At 41.7% G+C, this 16,469-nt stretch overlaps 1 non-coding gene across 1 annotated transcript; it reads left to right on the forward strand.

The window, feature by feature from the left end:
* The first annotated feature begins 834 nt into the window (after window positions 1-834).
* Window positions 835-998, forward strand: LOC124521475 (U1 spliceosomal RNA). The gene has a single exon (XR_006964555.1). It is a non-coding gene; the product is annotated as a U1 spliceosomal RNA (small nuclear RNA).
* Window positions 999-16,469: the final 15,471 nt, after the last annotated feature.

Here is a 16,469-nt window from a genome sequence, read left to right on the forward strand (position 1 = left end):
AAAAAATAAGTACACAATTAGAAAATGTAAGTGTTCTGTGACATGCTAACATTTTTGTGATGTTGGCTGTTTATTAAAATCAGAGGTCTACAAGTCCTCTCAAACCTACTATTTCAAAACCGTGTTCTGTCTTCCTTTCAAACTGAAACAGTGATTTCCATCTTCTCCAAACTTGGTCCTCATCAAATATCTCCCTCATAGAAAATGGCACCATTTCCTAGCCAAAACTTGAGAGTCATCCTTGATTTTTCTGGTTCTTTCAACTCTTACATCTAATTGTCAACTCTGCTTAGTTCTCCCTTCAAAATGCCTCTCAAATTCATCCACTTCCCTCAGTGCTCTTCTCCTAATACAAGCCATTAGCTGCTCTCAAATTCATTCTCCATTTAGCAGTAAGAGCGAACTTCCCAAGTCCTAAATTTGGTTATGTGATACCTTTGTTTAGAACTCTTCAGTAGCTTCTGATTGCTCTTATAATACACTGTTAATTTGTTCCTGGGAACTACAAAACCCTGCAAGACCTGTCTCCTGCGTTTTTCTCTAAACCTTCTCTCCTACCACTCTCTCCTTTTCTCATTGTGCTCTACTCTGATGGGTCATTTGTTCTTCAACCTCCAAGAGTCTTTGAACCTGCTGTTTCCTCTACCTGGAGTGCTTTCCCCACAGCTTTCTGCAGGACTGGCTCATTTAAAGTCACCTTCTACCTATCCAGTCTAAAGTATTCTATCTTATTACTCTCTCCTTTTCATGTCACTTTCTAGAATAGAATGTGTTGTTCTGTATATTTGTTTCCTTGTTTATTGCCTCTCTTTGTAACTAGAATTTAAGCTCCCTATACTTACCTGGCAGGGGAGATACCATGATCACGAAGGTGATTTTCCCAGGGCGAGGCTTATCCATTGCACTCCGGATGTGCTGACCCCTGCGATTTCCCCAAATGTGGGAAACTCGACTGCATAATTTGTGGTAGTGGGGGACTGTGTTCGCGCTTTCCCCTGGCAAAAAAAAAAAAAAAAAAAAAAAAAAAAGAATTTAAGCTCCCTAAAGGCCTTATCTGTTTTTCTCACCCCGGTTTCTTCGGGACTTAGTTGGATCTTGTGTATAACAGGAATTTCATTTTTTTGAATGAATACATGAAAGGCTGTTTAAAACAAAGAGAAACTGTAGATTTAAGTCTAATTTCTCATGAAGATGTACCCATAGCTAAAGCCCATGATAGAACACAAAAGATGATTTTTACATTAATAACCACAGAAAAGTAAAAACTTACAAGTGTTTTTTGCTTCAATCTGACTTTCAAGTTAGATATTTCTGTATTTGAGGTTGTAATTGTCATTAACTAAACCTAAGCTTCATTTATTCATTCAGGTTTTAGTGAGAGTCTCCTACATGTATGGGACCACATTAGAGGAGGTGAAAAATATGAAGATGCATGATATAGTTCCTACTTTCACAGAGCCTACAATTTTGTGGGGGAATTGAGGAAAATACAGCAAAAGGCTCATTACACTGAGATGGTTTAAGTGACATGTCAGTGGTACAATCTAAGTGCTATCAGTGTGGAGGAGAAAGAGGTCTTCTGTGCTAAATGAATCAGAGAAGATAATATTGATTAGGTAGCATTTTAATTGGCCACTTAAAACTAAATAGGCTTTCCATAGATGGAGAAGGAAGTGGAAGAAAGAAAGGCAATCTTGGTAAAATAAATTGACATGAGCAAGTAACCAGGACCAAGAAAACCAAATGCATGTTTAGGAAATGGTGAGAGTCTGGGGTGTGTGAAGCATCAAGCTGTGTATGGGATCAGTAGCAAATACAGCTGATGGAAACCAGGTCACGAAAGGCCACTAACTCTAAGCTAAATAACTTGGACTTCATTCAATAGCTGATGAAGAACATTGAAAGTATTTTTTTCTTTTTTCTTTTGTTAAAGGAAGGCAGCAACATAATCAAAATAGTCTTCTTGCTTTGTGTGCAGTTTAATTTTTTTTTTAATGTTTATTTTGAGAGCGAGAGGGAGTGCGAGCAGCGTGCGCACAAGCAGGGGAGGGGCAGAGAAGGAAGGAGACAGAAGCAGAAGTAGGCTCCAAGCTGTCACTGCAAAGCTCGCCCGATGTGGGGCTTGAACCCATGAACTGTGAGATCATGACCTGAGCAGAAATCAAGAGTCAGACGCTCAAATGCCTGAGCCACTTAGGCACCCGCTTTGTGGGCAGTTTAGACTGAACATAGTGAGTGTGGGGTGGAAAGAGTGTGGAGGTAAGGACCCAAAACTTTTTCCTTAAGGACCAAGGACCATGTAGTTTCAACTTTTCCATGTATCTCCTAGGGGTAGATTGAGGAAGCATGGTATAGTGGAAAGAGCAGGGCCTGAACCCTAGTTTCAGGCTCCATAACTTTGGTACTTGTATGATCTGAGGTCAATCACTTGACATTTCTGAGCCTCTGTTTCCTTCGTTGTCAAATAAGAATAATTTTTATCCTTCATGAGGATCAGGAAGTTCTTGATGAACGGTAGCTATCACTAATTATTGAATGCAGCATGGAATTTATTTGCTTACCATCTTTTAGAACTACACTGGACCACTTCCGTTTTCCTTGATGGGTGGTCTATGCTAAAGCAAGATTATGCAAGCAGTTTGTTAGGACAGCACCACTGTACCTAGTATGCAATACTTTCTTCAGTATTCTCTGAAAAATCACCTCCATCTACTTGATTACTCTGCTCTTGGTTCCAAATAGTAACTGCAGCATCAGCAGAAACCTTTGAATAGTCGTTTCTCTAAATGGAATGTCTTTTACTCTTGCCAGGATAGACAAAGTGTTAAATAAGTGCTCAATACTTATTGTATTTTAATTTAATCAAAGAAGCAGTAATAGCATTTGAGGGCCTCTGGCTGGAGCAGAGAGAGCTCTCTAGCACTCTTCCTTCTGCTTTGTTCCATTTGCCTCTTGTTCTTTCTTCCTTTTCAGGGTTTATTTATAATAGCCTGGATTAGGATGCCAGGCTATTGGTTCCAAGACATTACCAAACCTATGAAGAAAGGTGAGTACCAAGAAGTGATTGGGAGTTCGTTTCCCTGGATCAAATTTGCCAAAGTGGCAAATTGAGAGGAAAAGACTGTAGCTTTCAGTAATATGAAAATCACCTCCTTTTTCCGGCTTCTGATTTACCATTACACATGCTAACACGTGTTTTCTTTTTCTTTTTTAAATTTTTTTAATGTTTATTTATTTTTGAGAGAGAGCGAGCGAGCGAGAGACAAAGTGCAAGTGGGGAAGGGACAGAGAGTGAGAGGGAGACACAGAATCTGAAGCAGGCTCCAGGCTCTGAGCTGTCAGCACAGAGCTCATCGCGGGTCTCGAACCCACAAGACATGAGATCATGACCTGAGCCGAAGTCAAACGCTAAACTGACTGAGCCACCCAGGTGCCTCTGCTAACATGTATTTTCTGACAAATTTTTGCTACATACCATTTTTCGAGTTTAAGCAAGCGAAATTGCTGAGGGAAACTTGTTACCAGTTTCTGTGTAATTCTGGATGAAATGCTAGTTTTTGGTAAAGAGAGATAAAACTCTTAAAATTTTGCTCAGGCATGAAAACTGCTAGCAACAGACCCAGGCCCTAAATACCAAAACAAACAAACAAACAAACAAAACAAAACAAAAAACCAATAACAATACCAGACCATCAAGACAAAGATTTCCTTCCCCCACATATTTTAATATGAAAAATAAAAAGGTCAGAGAGGAAAAGTACAAGCAAATACCATGGTTTGTGGTTCATTGGAAGTTATTAATGGCCTTCAAACATATATGTTGCCTGTCTATTATGTGCCCTTTGGGGATGATTGGAGACAGACATCATATATATGTAATTAAAGTTGAAAGAGAACACCGCTGACAATTTCATTCTCAATAGCTGTGATGAAAAAGTAGCCGTGTTAAAAAAGACAATAATACCACAGTGTAGTGTCTTCAGCTTCCGAGAATTCTGGTTTTGGAATAGCTGAGTTCTCAGAAATATATACAGGTGTTGATATTAGTGTATATGTGCTCTGTCAGGTTTGGTTGAAATTGGAGCAGTAAATGTAATTCAGGTGTCACTTTGTGTGGATTTGCCCAGCAATTAGGTAACTCTTTCAGATCAGATGTTTAAGTTCACAGAGAAAGACAAGCCGTCAACTCCAGACTTCTTCAAATTTTGAAGAAATGCGAAACAGTTGACATGTATGAAAAGGTAAGAGTTTTGGTATTCATATTGCCTTTTTTTGTTTTTTGATGTTGGCACTGATGCCACCAATAGGGTTATTATAAAGATTGAATGAATTCATTTATGTTAAGTAATTAGAATAGTCCCTGGAACATGGTAATGACTATATTGGCATTGGCTATTCTTTATTATTTTTTTAAGACTTTATTTATTTACTTATAAAATGTTTATTTATTTATTTTGTGTGTGTGTGTGTGAGAGAGAGAGAGAGAGAGAGAGAACAGGGGAGGGTCAGAGAAAGGGAAACAGAGAATCCCAAGCAGGCTCCATGCTGTCAGCACAGAGCCCAGCACAGGGCTCGATCCCACAAACTGTGAGATCATGACCTGAGCTGAAATCAGGAGTCAGTCACTTAACTGACTGAGCCACTCAGGTGTCCCTTAAAGACTTTATTTTTAAGTAATCTCTACACCCACTGTGGGGCTAGAACTTACAACCCTGAGATCAAGAGTTGCATGCTCTACCAATTTACAGCCCTGAGATCAAGGGTTGCATGCTCTACCAACTGAGCCAACCAGGTGCCCCGGCATTGGCTATTCCCTTCCTCCTCCACTACCTTCTCCTCCTCCTCCTCAATGTTTATTTATTTTTGAGAGAGACAGAATACAAGTGGGGGAGGGGCAGAGAAAGAGGGAGACATAAAACCTGAAGCAGGCTCCAGACTCTGAGCTGTCAGCACAGAGCCCTACACGGGGCTCAAACTCATGAACTGTGACTTCACGATCTGAGCCAAAGTTGGACGCTTAATCGACTGAGCCACCCAGGCACCCTAGCTATTCTTATTGTAAGTATTAATATTGTTAGTGGGCAGTCAATATTTTCATTGCCAGATAGCAGAAACTATCAATAGAGATGCTATTCCATATGAATTTTCATAAACAGAAGGGCAGTTCTGGAATTGTGTTGAAATAAGAGCACAGCAGTTACCAACTGGGTTTAGAAAGATGGCACCAAATCCAGATCCTACCACGCCCTTTTTTGTTCTGGCTAGAAACTTGTGTTCTATGCTGAGATTGTCCTCACTCAAAAGTAGCCTCTGTGACTACCTCATTTTTAAAAAATACAATATGATTAATCAACTGTAAACCACAAATTTAAATTATGCAAAGAAGAAAACATGCCAGGATATTAGCAGTCTTCTCTGAAAAAGGGTATTTCTCACTGCTGTTCCATCTGTATTTCTCTACAAGTTTTTAATAATGAAACTGTATTACTTTTATAATGGAAAAAAGCAACAGATTTTCTTTTTTTTATTATTTATTTTTTGAGAGACAGAGAGAGACAGAGCGGAAGCAGGGGAGAGGCAGAGAGAGAGGGAGGCACAGAATCTGAGGCAGGCTCCAGGCCCTGAGCTGTCAGCACAGAGCCTGACGCAGGGCTCAAACTCATAACTGTGAGATCATGATCTGAACTGAAGTCAGATGCTTAACTGACTGAGACACCCAGAGGCCCAAACAGATTTTCATTTTTGAAAACTGTACAGCTATAATGAAAGGCACAGCAAGATGCCCAATAAAATGTTATTTTAGGATTTTTATACTGATTTTATTTGCCCAGGTGCAAGAAAAGCAGCAATATCCGTCTGAAGACCTTTTTGTCCCATGACACTGATTTGAAGAGACCAGGTGGGCCGGGAGCAAAGGCTATTCGCCTTGAACATCATCCAATAGCTATGAAGGGGCTCAGGCATCCCAGCCCTGCTATTGGTGTTGCTATAGCCACTGTCTCATAGTTTGTAAGAATATTAATCTCATTGTTTATAAGAAAGGTTTCTGTTTAATTACATACTTCTTTGTATGGAGAACTAGCTCTAAGATGTAAATGTCCTTATCTATGTATTTTACATTTAAATTTAAGTGAAAAAAGAAACAATCTCTCCACATGGCTCAAAATTCCAAAAAGAACAAAGGATACAGTGAAAAGTCATCATCCCTATGCCTACCCCACGATCACCTAATTTCCCTTCCCGGAGGCAAATAGTGTTGTTAGTCGCTTATGTATCCTTCTGAGACATTTTATTGACATGCAGATAAATACATAGATGAGTCTAAAAGTTATTGTTTAAGGAGAATGATGTCTTAAGGAATTTGTGGAATCTGGATTTACCTTAATAGAAGTGTTCTAGTTGACTAAGTCTCTCTAGTGTTAATGTTTCAAGAAGGGTTGATGCAACCAATCATTCTATAAGTAATTACGGAGTTCCTACTATGTGTAAGGCGTCTTGCCAGGTGTTTGTTGTATCAACTTGCCTTTAAAAACTTTCATATATAGGTATCTTGTCATTCAGATCTGTGTAGCTCTCCTTTGCCCTCTCATTGTGTTTTATTTTCCTGGAACTAGGGTGATTCTAAAGGTCTCACCAATTTCTCTGTGAACTGGGATGGTTGGTCTCCTTATTCAGAGCATTTGCTACTTCATAGCATTCTGCATTCCAAGGAAATTGAAATTATCTTGTTATTTCTTTATTTTTAAGCTCCATGAAGCGGGAATTTTGTCTGCTTATTCTAGGAATCCATTACCTAGAAGAGTCCTTGACACATAGTAGATTCTTACTATTTGTGGACTGAATGGATGATCCAGTTATGCTCCATGTTCTGTGTAGAACTGAGCATCCTTTGGTCAGCAGTGAGAATGGAAAAGGATAAAGGGCAAAGTGGCTCAGAATATTCCCCCCGTTAAGATGAGCGAAAAAGGAGCCAGATTTTAATATTCAGATTTTAATCTTGCAGCATTTTCTGTAAAGAAATCAGTCTGGCAAATGTGCACTTGAAGCATCAGCTGTTTGGTTACCTGCAAGGAGACTGAGGTGCCGTGGTCTCCAGGATAGGTCTGGCCTGGGGAACAGACCAGTGGGACGAGAATGGTCATGGTCCAGTTTGATCCAATGGTGGGTTAATCTGTGGAAAACCTGTCCCCACATAATGTAACAGCTGTGTCCACGTGACTCAGTAAGAACAACTTTAAAGCAGCCTGCCATCTGGGCTTATTCATCCCCTAAGGAGGCGGGGAGGCCAGAGGGATACAAAGAAACAAGCACCTTTCTATGTCTGGGAGATGGCTGATGTGGACACACACACATGCAGGTGTATATACACACACGCACACGCACACACATACAGATTAGCAGAGTCCACGGGCCCCAGGAGTCAGTTCTGGCAGAGAACTTTGATGTAATTCTTTAGCTTACCTAAAACCAGACCAATCTTTTAAATCAGGGGGCATGGCTTTAGTAGCTTGATTTAAGTTTTCCTTTCCAAATAGAGATGCCTGTGTCCTATGTTATGCTGCTCATGGGAGAATTTCTGTAGGAGGAAAAGGCTGAAACTCTGGCCTAGGGTTATTAAGCAGAGCTTTCATAACAAACGTGTCAATGCCATTCCTGAAAGATTTGCATGTTTCTCTGTCACAAACATATTCTTCAAAATTTATTAAGAGAAAAATATTTTGGTATCCTATTATTATTATTATTATTATTATTATTATCTCAAGCCCCTTGACTTTACTGCTGAGGGAACTGAGGCCCAGAAAAGTTGAACAACTTGGCTTACTTGACATTAACAGAGATAGACTCCTGTTTTCACAGATTAGAACCTCTTCTAATATTTACTTTAAGTATGTGTTTTAAAAATGACAATTGGGGGTGCCTGCGTGGCTCAATCAGTTAAGCGTTTGACTTCGGCTCAGGTCATGATCTCATGGTCTGTGGGTTCAAGTCCCATGACGAGCTCTGTGCTGACAGCTCAGAGCCTGGAGCCTGCTTCGAATTCTGTGTCTCCTTATCTCTCTGCCCCTCCCCCACTTTCTCTCTCTCTGTCTCTCTCAGAAATAAACATTAAAAGAATTTAAAAATGATGGTAGGATAAGTTGAGAGCTTAGTAGTTTAAGCTATGAAGCAACTTATGACACATGTTTAACCAAAATATAATAAAATTATTTTCCCAAGCTCATGCCATGCAGACAGCTTGCAAAAACTGTGTTCACTTTTCTTTTCAAAACAAATCTAGGTTGGCTGAATTTATTCAGGAATTTGTCAGACTGAATACGAACTGTCTGGAGTGTAAATGAAACAAAAATGAGGGCTTTAAGTGATCTTTCTCTCTTTCTTTATGTCTATCTCCAGTTTCATCCCAGACTAGTTCTAGGATGAGAAGGAAAAGTGATTTTCTCTTTCTTTACTCTTACATCATGAAGTGGTTGGCTAAACTGATTAGAGTGGCAACTTTGGTGATCATTCTATCGCAATATTGTTTAATAACAAAACAACTGCAACTCAAACAAACATTATCACAAAGAAAACTCCACTGTGCATAGCAAAATGTTTGTCCAACTGCTACCAGTGAGCCCCATATTTAAAAAGAACCTGATATTGAGAAGTATTTCTGATTATTCTTTGAAGTTTGTGGTAAGAGGATATAACATATACACCACCACCTTTTTGTTTAGGTCCTCAAATGAAATGTGCATGGTTGTTATAATTTTGAATAACCACAGGATAAACATTCAATGATATCTTTCACCTTCTTTTCCTTTTCTAATAAAACAGAATAATGAAAAGACTCCCAAATATAAGAGTTACATTTATGGGTTCTGCTGTTTTTGAACAAAGTGGCTTATAGACAAAATTTGGTGATCTCCTTATTTTATGTAATGAGGAAACTTAAATAAAGAGCTCTTTAAGTACAAAAATACAGAGGTCTTTATTCAGAAGTGTGACTTTTCGAAGTCACACAAAGATTGAGAAAATGCTTTATGGCAATAATCCTGTCTGCACGTCAGATATACACCCTACTTATTTTGAATAATTAACAAAGGGCCTATGGGTTGTATTATTTCACTACACACAACTTTCTTGTTTTAGAATCAGAGAGTGCCATGCTTTATACACCGCCAGGAATGGCAGGACTGCCTATTCAAAACCTTCATCTTCATTCGTGTTGGACCTTATGTGGTCAGGAGGTTTCATCACCAGCTGCCACTAGAGGGTGCTTGTCATTGAAACAAAGGTTCCTCCTCCCATCTTTCTGTTTCCTTTAGGTGCCTATTAGGACCTTGGCTGACTTGAAAGAAACTTGAATTGATAAGCTACGTAGGTGGGTATTCTAGAAGGTCATTTAGTACAAAGAGTTATTGATTAAAAAAAATAAATCATTATCAGTAAAGATTACTTATACTGTTTTCCTAACTCCATTAATTTTTCTGTTCAGTCTTTGTCATCAAGCTGTGTGAACCCCAAGACAAAGAGAACAATACATCTTTCTTTGGGCTGATGGGAATCAAGGGATATAACTCAAATTTTAGGATAGGTGAAAAAAAGATCTCAGGATTCATTGTCCTCACCCAGAATTGCAGTAGCAAAGGTGACCACATGCAGAGTTAACAAGAGAAGTTAATCAATGACCTTTCAAAGGAAAAACACATATATCTCAATTACTGGAAAATGATCAATAGGAAAGGAAATGGAACATGCTCTTTTAATTGTGGGATAGCAAACATCAAGTAATGAGAATGATAACAGAGGTTGTTGGCTCTTTGCTAAAGACAACTCTTTTTCTCATTAATTTAAGGCACACACAAAACCTCACCTCACAGTGCTCTGATTCCCTCCCTGCCTCCCACCCCACGCAGCAATTTTATACTCCTTTCAGGGTAAAATTGTGTGAATCTCAATGGTGAAATGCTTCCAGGGTTTATCTATTTGGTTTGTGTGAAGGACAGTTTGATACATTTCACAGCAGAAGATTGGAGAACGTAAGTTTCTTGCACTTTTCCTTTCCCAAACATTCACCAACGCTGACCATTCATGGCCGGTTCACGATTATAATGAGAAATTGCCAGCTATGTTGAAATACATAATCCACAGTGTGAAAAACTGCTGAACAGCAGTGTCAAATTCTTAATACAAAAGTGGCTTCCCTTTTGCCTGTGAGCTTACTTTGGGGTTGCTGATTCTTGCTAACTGTGTGCTCAGGGACTGAAAGTTAATTTTAACGTTAGTCTAAAAACAAAATATAAGTACGTAGGCAAAGGTTTTACAGCTAATTTTTGTTGTTGTTGTTGTTGTTGTCAATCTCCTGTTGCGAATTTCCCATGTCACTGAGGCGGGTTATGTAGAATGTGTGCACATATATGTGAGCCAGATGTAATAACAGCTGGACCCATGACATTAGTACATTTTAATTTCGGTCAGTAGGCAGCTTTGGGTGCCTTCTGAGCATTGATTAAGGATTTTAAATATATCTGCTTTTTCTTTTCTTTTTAAAAAAAATAACCTGCTTCCAGAATTTTTTTTCTGGAGGTCTTATTAGTTACGCTTAGTATTGAAGAAAGATTTGGAACCAGGAGCGGGCAGTCTGTATGTGAAATTACTTTTCTTGGGTTTTATGTATTTTGGCTGTTACTGTCAAAAACCGCAGTTTGGTCAGTGACTTCCACACATATATTATATATTGATATGTATTAATAGGAAATGTATATACACTTGCATCATTTACCATGTGGCTCAAATCCATTTAGTGGCTGTTCTCTAGCAGTACCCACAACATTAGATGGTGTCTGTGTGACGGTCTGTTATATCTTAATGGTTTACTTAACTGATCACAATGGGACTGGGTCATTGATACATTACTAGTATTATTTGCTTGGCAAAGCGTATTTAAACGTCATTAATTAGCCTTAGGAACAGAGTGAATACAAATAATAACTTTGTACGCGCAAGAAAACTCCCTCGGATGGCTAAAGATGTTCCTCAAAGTGCCCGAGGAAGGCAGGTTATTGCCTTCAGGACAAGGTCGAGAACCGTGCTTCCCCGGACATCCTTTACTGAAGGTGAACGATGACTGTGTTCTGGTAGCACTCTCTTCGACCTACACGCCTCAAGTTTTATAAAGTAGCCTCGAGAGTGATCTGGAAACGCGAGCGCCTTCAGTTCTGCCTGAGAGAACAGGCTCTCCCCAGCAGGGAACGGTGGTGAATAGGACAAAAAGCTGGACCGAGCAGCTAGCTCAGGGCGTGAGAGACAAGGAACCAGGGAGTGCGAAGGCAGCCGGCCGGGAGCCGGGTCGTCGGCCAGTTCCAGGCGGGCGCGGCGCGCAGAGCCGGAGCCCCCGGCGGAGGCGGTGCGGCCCCAGGCCCCTCCCCGCCGCCGCGGATGCCCGGGCGGCTGACGCCGAGCGGCGGCCCCGGCGGTGGGGGCCGGGCGGCGCGAGCGAGGGCAGGGCAGGGGGCCGGCCGAGGCCACTCGCGGCTTTAAATATGGATCGCGGGCTCACGCTCGTGGCACAGCCTCCGCCGCGGCCGCCTTTCCCGGTTCCCCGTCCCCCAGCTCGCTCCCGGGGGTGCCCGGGCCGGTCACCGCTGCTGCAGTGTTAGTTACTGGCAAAAACATCGGAGATCCCCATAAATATGCAGAAGCTGCAGAAGGCAAAGTAGAGTAGACGCCCGCGCTCACACACACTCGCTCGCCCCGCACCACGCGGGCCGTGTAGACATCCCCCCCCACCCCCCACCCGCCCGCGCCACCTTCTCCCCCTTCCTCGTGGGCCGTTCGGGTTCCAGTTCTGCCTGCTCCGAGGACCCTCCCGCCCCAGCGCCCTCGCCCCGTCCTCGCCTCCCTCCGCCCCGGAGCGCGCACCCACCCAGGCGGCAAAGTTGTGACTACTTGGGCGCGGGTGGCTCGCGCCCCGCTCGATCCGCGCCGCGAGCCGACAACTTCCCGCGGCTCGGCCCCGCCGCGCCCCGGGCCCGCGCCTGCGGGGATCCCGCGGGGCCCCCAGCCTCCGGTCCCGGCGGCGCGCCGGGCAGCGCTTCGGTGGCGGCGGCGGCTGTGGTGGCAGCGAAGGCGGCGGCGGCGGCGGCGGCCGCTGCAGCCCCACACTCCGCCGCCAACCTGGAGGAGCGACGGAAGGCGGACCCCAGGAGGTGAGCGCCCGGCCGGGGCAGCGGCGGGGAGGGTCGGCCGATCCCCCGCCTCGCGGCGCAGGCGGCGGCGGCGGCGGCGGCAGCGGGCGCAGGGGCGGCGGGCCCAGGGGCCGGTCCCGGAGGGCGCGCGGGCGGCCTCGGCGCACTCGGGGGGAGGGAGAAAGAGGTCAGTTGCGGGCCGGGCATCCCCTGGGCTGGGCGCCCGCGGAGTATGGAGGCTGCTTCCGCGGCAAAGTACTTTTTTTGTGTGTTTGTTGTTTCCTTCTTAGCGTTTAGAGGAGCACTTTGAGAAGTCCTGTATCTCCCCCAGTGTAGAGCCCCCTGCGCGTAGCCAGGCGTTGTTGCCCGGACTGTGGGGCCAGCGTACGCGGCGGGCTGGGCTCCGGCTCAGTGACACGTGTGTTCCTGTGAGCTTGGGTGGTCCCAGTGTGGCCGGGCACCTGCTGGAGGGGGAAACGTCCCCAAACCCACCAATGGGGGAGTCTTGGGGGGGACTCTTGGTACCCCACTTGACTGCCCGCTCCGGGACGGAGCGTGCACATCTCTCCCTGGCACGCCGAAAGCGGGGGGTGAGTCAGGCAGATTCTCTGCAAGTGGCACACACACAATTATTTGCAATGGATTTGGAAAGGGGAGGCCGAGGTTAAACTGGGATTTCTCTTGGCCGGCGACAGTGGAGCTCTTCCTCAGGTACTGGGCAGCATGTGCGTCTTGGCAAGGAGGGGTGATTTCTTTTTTCTTAAGTGCATTTTACCCAGCCTTTGCCAGTCCGTTAATAACAGTCACCAGAGAAAGGCAGGAGTTGGGAACTACATTCAGCAAACTGCAGCAAGCACCACAAGTTCTTAAAGGAAACAAAAGAACAACAACAACAACAACAACAACAACAACAGCAAGAAAACCAAACAAAAACCACAACAAGCCCTGACCTTGACTTAAAAGATGGAGAAGGAAGCCATTCTGCCTCTGTTCTACCATCGTAAAGCATTCCCCCCCCCCCCCCAGTTCCTTGTAAAACTTCTGGTTTTTCCATCCTTCATTCCTTCTCAAGGCCTTATCTTCTCAGCATGATTACCCGCAGCAAGCTCTCTTCAGTCTTGGCAATGAAGAACAGTTAACCGCTTTGGTCTACCCTCATCACTGCCTTTCCCATTTCACTTCAGTGTTGGGGAAAGTTGCTCCTAATGGGAAATCATGAACACTGGGCTGTACTAAACACACATTGTCTTAAATCCTGGAACAGTTCCTTTCCTGAGAGACACTGCATTGTGCAGTATTTCTCTTTTATTCTTGTATCTGGGACTTGGACTTAGAATACTACCTGAACTAAAGTGAACATTGCCCACTAGGGTTTTTTTTTTTTTTTTCCCATTTTGATTTGAACGGTTTCTTCCGAGCATTTAAACCAGTATGCAGTAGTGCCTTATAACTAATGTAATGTCTTTTGAAAAGGTTTCTAAGAAGTCTCCTTGTATCTATCACATTAGCATTTAAATAATTTTCAATATCATTATGGAACTTAGATTGAGGTTATTAGCATAACTTCATTCAGAGGAAGCAGTTCTGCTTATTTGTCTATAGTTTTAATAACTGAGAAAAAACTTTTACTTTCATTTTAAAGTTAAATACAGTGATAGGATTCTGTTCTCTTTATATGAAATCTGGAAATTGAATTGTTTTAACTTTATCTCAGAATATCTAAGATAACACAAAAACTCCCACATAAATGGATAGAAAGAGGAAGGTAGTATTCTTACAAACAGTTGAGATACAGGACATTTGTAAGAATGGGGGTGGGAGGGATAAGATTGGATGTTTGGATAGTTCCAGGCATATCTACCTTTAAGAAAAAAGAAAACTAAAAAACCCCCTCCCCCAGCATTTTCTGTGAGTGTTTTCTTTCTATATCATTTAATGTTTTGAGGTCATTCTGGAGACTTACTAACATATATAAGGCACCTTAGCCAATGAGATTGACAGAATATACTAAGTTTATAATGATGTATCTCTTTTAGTTCATTTTCTCAACAGAAAATAACTTTAAATGTTTGTTAGTGTTACTATTCTAGTTTTTTAAATGATTAGAATAAATTTGGAGTTTACAGTAATGTGTAAAAAGAATACAGGGAATCATTTAGAGAAAAAAATATGATAGAAATCGGGTAAACTTTGGGACAACTGCCAGGATGGTCTGGTGGTAATTTCATTTTTCACTGAGCTCTGGCAAGTGCAATTTTGAGGTTCTGATCCTTTGTTCTGATAATAAGAAAGATAGTCTGGCCGTAGCTTGCATAGTAAAGAAAAACACAACACTTAAGGAAAGGAAATACACATTAGCTGGTGAATCATGTAGATAATCATGTTTCTTTGCTTGCCTCTGAGGGCGCTGCAGTCCATAAGGACTCCTATTGTTAGGGGAGAGCGTCCTGAGAGAATTCACTGCTCCTTAAGTGAGTGTGGCAATAGACAACATCCGCTTGTTTCTTGGAGTTTCATTGTGTTCACTTTTAATAATATGCATAAAATCTGTGACGGGGTTGATAACAAGACTGGGAATGGAAAGAACCAACTGAGAAGAGAAGGATATAATGATGTGAAAGTTTCTAAGTACTTTTCCCTTGATTGCTAAGTGGAAAGAATCAGGGTACCTGATTTGACGGGACAAAGGAAGCTCTGAGGAGAACACATATCTCAGTTCTCACTGTTGATGCGATTTCTGAGGCCAACGTATGATTTAGGAAATTTATCTGTTTTGGGGAAGTTATTTAGCACAATGGATAGTATAGTGTAGGAACATCCAGGAAGTTAGTAAATCTTTACAAAACTAGGTCTTGCTACTTTCAGGATTTTTTTTTTCATTATGCAGGAATTATAAGGGAAGGGAAAAATAATGTTTCTTTCATATAAGGTCAGGGGTTGTATTCCAAATGTATTTTGCTTCTCCTGGTATCTCCATATTTAATATGTTTGTGTCACAGAATAGAAAATATGCTACTGTCCTTCTAACATAACAAGGATATTTTATATCCCTGTGGTGCCTGCCTTAGTTATTTTTCCAGTAGTGGAGGTGGGTTTTCCTAACCTCCCCTTTTCCTCATTTATTTTGTCTTATGTACATTTACACACACACACACACACACACACACACACACAGACACACACACACAAATACTACTCATTTGTAGAGGTGGATGATTTTAGTTTACCTAAACCCATATTTATGACTGTCATAATGACTTTGTGGCAATGACTTTGTACATGGCTCTAGTCTCAGCAGTACAATGGCATTTTAAACAAGGCATCAAAAGGTCAGGCGACCAGGAATGGAGATGGATTCATTTACCTGCTGTGGTAAAGGAGAAATAAAACTTTTTTCCTGGTCTTTTCATGATGTTCACAATTTTATTCCTTAATGGTAAAGTCTTACTTGCCTTTGAATCAAGCCATATATGTATATATATATGTGTATATTCAATATATACCTATATATATATTCAATATATATATCCAATATATATCTGTATATATGTATATGTTCCATCTATGTCTATATATCTATATATTCAAAAAAAGATAGAGGTAGAAATAGTCATGGTGAAACCATGTATATCTGCAGTTGTTTTCATGAGCCAAAACATCATCTTATTATTCTTCCCTGCAAATTAAATAGATGAAAGGAATTATTATGCTCATTGAAAAAACAAGGAAATTACACTCTGTATGCTTTTCATTCATTCTTTCTTTTTTTTTTTGTATGCTCTTCTTAACCTAAGTGGAAAATTGTTGGTGGAGTGGGGATGAACCTTTTCTCTTTGAACTAGCGATACCTATGTATTGAATGACTGTCATCAAATGAATGAATGTTGTTTTAGTCACAGCTGAAGATACTAAAGCAGAGAAATATTTATCCTGGTTTGAAGGGATGGTTCCAGTCCCTGTTAGTGATTCCGCTCCTCAGCAGTGCCCATTTGCCTCAACTTCATCTCCTCTCCATTGGTTCCAGGGGGCATTTCACTGGTGAAGACGGTTCAGTTTGCGTGTAGCAATTTGAGCTCCGGTTTTTAAGAGCTAACTTCTGTTTTTCGTGGAGAGTGCATAAAGAAAGAAGTTACATGAAATTAAGATGCTAAAGGAAATAAATAACCACAAACAGATATTTTTTTTAATCTTGTGGATTATTGTGTAGAAAAAGGCTATCCTTGAATTTTTGTATTGGAAAAAATATGTAAATAAAACTTGTAGTAGTATATTTTGGGGGATTTAAAAAATCAAGATTAA

This window comes from Lynx rufus, unplaced genomic scaffold, assembly GCF_022079265.1.
Source record: "Lynx rufus isolate CCGP_SWC_20201006 ecotype Redwood Valley unplaced genomic scaffold, mLynRuf1.p SCAF_3, whole genome shotgun sequence".
Taxonomy (NCBI): domain Eukaryota; kingdom Metazoa; phylum Chordata; class Mammalia; order Carnivora; family Felidae; genus Lynx; species Lynx rufus.